The sequence below is a fragment of the Aotus nancymaae genome, unplaced genomic scaffold (genome assembly GCF_030222135.1).
Source record: "Aotus nancymaae isolate 86718 unplaced genomic scaffold, 86718_ANA_hifiasm-v0.15.2.pri h1tg000009l, whole genome shotgun sequence".
Lineage (NCBI taxonomy): Eukaryota > Metazoa > Chordata > Mammalia > Primates > Aotidae > Aotus > Aotus nancymaae.
This window is the reverse complement of record NW_026988420.1, coordinates 275,485-280,573: the sequence shown is the minus strand read 5'-3', so window position 1 is coordinate 280,573 and position 5,089 is coordinate 275,485.

The following is a 5,089-nucleotide window of genomic DNA, read 5'->3' as shown; positions in this document are numbered from 1 at the left end:
TGAGAGGGCAGGTGGTCCCAGAAAAACAGACTTGCACGTGAGCCCAGGTGAGACTCTCCTGCCCTTGATGCCCCCTTATCTATAGGTAGTGCAATGACCCTTTGCACAGATTTCATTTATGGTGCCCTCATTACTATCCACAGCCTGGGAAGTCCAGGTGAGCTGGGTTACAAACACAGCTGCCTCTGCTCAGTGGAGATCCAGCAGGTCTGCATCTCTGTGTCCAGGTCTTGAGATGGTCTTTCTCCCGGGATGCTCATCTTATTGCCTCTCTGGCTATACCCTCGGCCCCAAAGGTAACTTTTGCATCACCTTCCTTCATTTGCCTCTTCCCCCACCATGTACCTGGAAACATCTAGCTCCTTCTAAAGAAATGGCTTCAGGCTTCACAAGGTATAATCACTCGCTTCCCACAGCTAATCCACACCAGGGAGAAAAGGCCCATTTCATAGCTCTTTTGGGAAAGTGTGGGGAGAGAAGCCACAAACCAAATGACCTCTCCCATCCCAACTCACAAAGGCTTAACTCTAAACCCAGTACAATTCTAAATCCCTCCCTCTTTTAACCACTATTGCTAATTTTCATATATTCTTCCATATTGGTCGGGTAAACAAATAAACCCTGTGGTCAGAGTGGCTTGTTATTCCTAGAGAAAATGGAAGCCTCATCTATGTGTACTTCTGAATTGGCTTGACTATATAGAAGGTCATCGTCACTATCACCACCACTGTCCACATTCATGAGGCCACTGCTGTGAATCTCTGCTTTGCTTTTTTTTTTTTTTTCTTTTTGTTTGAATCTCTGCTTTGCATGCATCATCTCATTTTAGCCTTACAACACCCGCTTGGAGTGCATGCTATTATTCTCTCCACTTTCCACAAGAGGCGGCTAAGAACCACAGAAAACTCTAAAACTCTCAAGAGCTACGTCTTCTCTTTCTACGCTATGCCTCTTCCTGCTTGGTGCTTAGCTTTGGGTTTGGCAGTTGTACATACTTAAGAATAATTGTTTTCATATGTAGTGTATTGATTTACTTGGGTCTTCTTGTATGTCTCTCAGCATTTCTCCTTTCTTTTTATTAAAGACTCGGGGTCTCACTGTTACCCCAGCTGGAGTGCAGTAGTGCAATCTTTGCTCATGGTAGCCTCAAACTCCTAGGCTTAAGTGACTCCCTTGTGTCAGCCCCCAGAGTAACTGGTTCTACAGGTACGCACCACCATGCCTAGCTAATTTTTTATTTTTTCTCCAGCTATGTTGTCCAGGCTGGTCTTGAATTCCTGGCCTCAAGTGATCTGACTGCCTCAGCCTCCCAAAGTGCTGGGATTACAGACATGAGCCACCATGCCCAGTCCATTTATTTCAGCAATCTGAATTACAAAAGTGATAAATGGTCATTGTCACAATTCAAAATGCATAGTAGTGCTAAATTTCTATTTAGCACTGTATATTATTATTAAATCATAATCACACCTGTAATCCCAGCACTTTGGGAGATTATTAAATTTCCCAAATTAATTAATTAATAATCTCACCACCTTATCCCCTTTTAATCACTATCACCAACTTGGAGCATATTCTTCTTCCATATTTTTCTTCTTCTTCTTTTTTTTTTTTTTTTTTGAGATGGAGTCTCACCCTGTTGCCCAGGCTGAAGTACAGTGGCATGATCTCAGCTCACTGCAACCTCTGCCTCCTGGGTTCAAGCAATTCTCCTGTTCAAGCCTCCTGAGTACTGGGACTGCAGGCGTGCACTACCATACCTGGCTAATTTTTGTATTTTAGTAGAGATGGGGTTTTGCCATGTTGGTCAGGCTGGTCTCAAACTTCTGACCTCAGGTGATCCATCCACCTCAGCCTTCCAAAGTGATAGGATTACAGTGTGAGCCACTGCGCCTGGCCTCTTCCATATTTTTCTATACAAACACATACACCTGAGATAGACATGTTCATTATTCTTAGATGAATGGAATCCTATCTATAATTCTGTAATTTCAGTTTTTCACTTAAACAATATATAACATGAATATCCCTCAAGGTCAATTCATATACAGGTATTTCCTTCATTCTTCTTAATAGCAACAAAATATCACACAGTATGAATGAATCATACATATCCCATTGGTAACTGACACACATTAGATTCCCTTTTGGCTATCACAAGTCATGATGCACGCTGTACTTTTATTTCTGACACACATATTTCTAGAAATGGGATTTCTGGTTCAGAAGTCAGACCCATTTTAAACTTTAATAAATATCTAATAAATCTTGCCAGCTTACTTTTCAGAAAGAATATAGTAATTTATAGTCTATCCTATAGAGAATACGCATTCTTGTGCCACAGCCAGCCCAGTATGGTATCAGTCATTTTTGATAAATAGATGGGCAAAAATTGGAATTTTATTATTGCTTTAATTTGCATTTCCCTGATTGCTATGAAATTGAGCAGCTTTTTATTTTGGGATCTCTGTGACCACCAGATTCCCACAAGGGTGTAAAGGCTGTGTTCTGTGGGTCAAGCTCAGAACAGGAACCTGGGAATATCTAAGACTCATCTGTGAATGTGAAAATGAATTTGGAGCATTTCCCTCCTTACGGCCCCCTAGTAGGCAGAGGTTATGACTGTCTGCTAGAGAGTGCTCTCAACCTTTGCTACTTGTTGGAATCATCTGCAGAGCATTAAAAACTATTGTGTCCTGGGCCCAGCCTCCAGAGCTTCCAATTTCATTGGCCTAGAGTGCAACTGGGTATCAGGAGTTGGTGGAGACTCTGCCAGGTGATGCTTATGTGCTTCCAGAGTTGAAAATCATATAAGATACTGTAGATGAGTAATACTTTTCAAAATTTATAGAATCCTCTGATCTTATGTGTCATAGCCACTGACCTGTTAGAGTATAGGACAGCTGGGAACAGAAGAGCAAAGCGGTAGAGAAGGTATGAAGAGTAGAAGAAAACGTGTATTTTTCTGATTCCAACAGGAATTGGAGCGATATTGGACAATAACTTTCTATGATAGCAGGTGCCGTGGGTGGCCCTAGGAATACCTGGTTGAGCATCTGTTGTGTCCACAGACAACCTCAGTGGGGATGAGAGGTGGCCGTGTGGCTGCTGGAAGGATCCCAGCGAGTTTGAAACAGTGGTTGTTGCCAGATGCATACACTCATCCATTCAACAACTAGTTTTTCTGTTTGTTTGTCTGTTTTGAGATGGAGTCTCTCTCTGTCACCCAGGCTGGAGTGCAGTGGCGCGATCTCAGCTCACTGCAACCTCTGCCTCCTGAGTTCAAGTGACTCCTGCCTCAGCCTCCTGAGTAGCTGAGATTACAGGTGTATACCACCACGCCCACCTAATTTTTTCATTTTTAGTAGAGATGGAGTTTTACCACGTTGGTCAGGCTGGTCTTGAACTCCTGACCTCGTGATCTGCCCTCCTCGGCCTCCCAAAGTGCTGGGATTATAGGCATGAGCCACCGCGCCCGGCCACAACTAGTTTTTGAGTGACCACTGTCTTGGCACTTGGCTCAGCCCTGGCTATACAGCAGAGAACAGGCCAGACGGTGCTCCCTCACCAAGCTTCCATTCTAGTGAGAGAAATGGAGATTACACAAGCCATGACTCAAGCCGTTATTTAAGTTACAGTATCTATAAGTGCTATGAAAGAAAGTGTGAAAGTTATCACAGAGTCCATTTCCACACTTCTTCGAGCTCCTGTTTAGCCCTCCATCCCATAATCTCAACATCCTGAGCACAGAATAGGACTAGTTGAGTGGCGTTGAATTCAGAAGGTGAAATTCTTGTTGCTAGCTGAAGTGAATTTAGAAATGAGAATCAGGCTCCAACAGGTGGATTCCTTATTGCTTCCGCAGTGCTCAAGCCGGGATAGAGGGCTTTCGGTGCTATGATGTGAAGAGTGTATAGAAGTGATATCGTCTGCCTGAGTCCTGCACGGTAGGGCTGATATAGCGGGGCTAACCCCAGTGAACTTGAACTAACAAAACAACACATTCACAAGTTGGGAATAATATTACTTATGCCAGCAATATGCACACTGAGGAGGTTCTGAGTAGAGAAATGTAGGGTGTGGGTGGGGTGGGAATGTCGGGGCATGGGAGGACAGGATCTTTAAGAGAGGGAAGCACTAGCTGAAGGCAAGGCAGTGTCAGGAAGAAGAAAACCTCTCCAGCTCCACACCATGAGCTGCTCTTCCCTCTCTCCTGGCTGCTGGCCTTGGCAATACTCCCAGTGCATTCCTGAGGCTTCGCCAGAGGGTCAGAAATGTAGTCCTTCCCAAGGCTCTTCCCCAGGGCCTCCTCAGAATGAGGGCTTTATATCACAGAGAACACACACATCACACAGACTGGACATCTCAGAGGGCCCTTGGCATGTTTTCAAATTGCAGAGAACAAAAGAGAGGCCGTAGTAGGATGATCAGAGTTCATCCTCAGTCATGTCCATGAGTGCAGGTAAGCCAGGCTTAGAAAACCCAAAGAGAGTTTCTACTTGATTTGAAATGCAATTTTTTCCTTATTAGACATATAATGGTAGATTGGGAGTCATTTGAGGGCAGAGACTGAATAATTTTTTTATTTTATTAACAAAGTAACTTGCCTATAATAGGAATGCAATAAATCTTTGCTTTAGGCTTTTGCAACTTGCTTTCATCCACCTAGAGTACTTCCTTCTCTCATTCCTGTCCTCTCTTCCTCTTCAATGATCCAAATTCCACACGGCGTCCTCCTCCAATTTTAGCTGAGTAAGGTCTTCCTCTCCTCACTCAGGCACTCTGCCTATCTTGACCACACTCCATTCTGGCAGGTGCCCTGTCGCTGGGGCAGCTCTTCTCAGTTTTCTGTCTCCCCGTGGCAGCACCTGCTCAGGGAATCTCTGGGCTATTTTCTAGCTTTTGGCCTCTGTAGCCAGCACTGTGCTACACTGAAATAGTCTTTACAGTTCTGAATAAGTGAATGGATCACTGAATGAAGGAAGTAATAGCTGTTATGTGTGCATAGTTAACAATTAGGGCCGGGCGTGGTGGCTCACACCTGTAATCCCAGCACTTTGGGAGGCCGAGGCGGGTGGATCACGAGGTC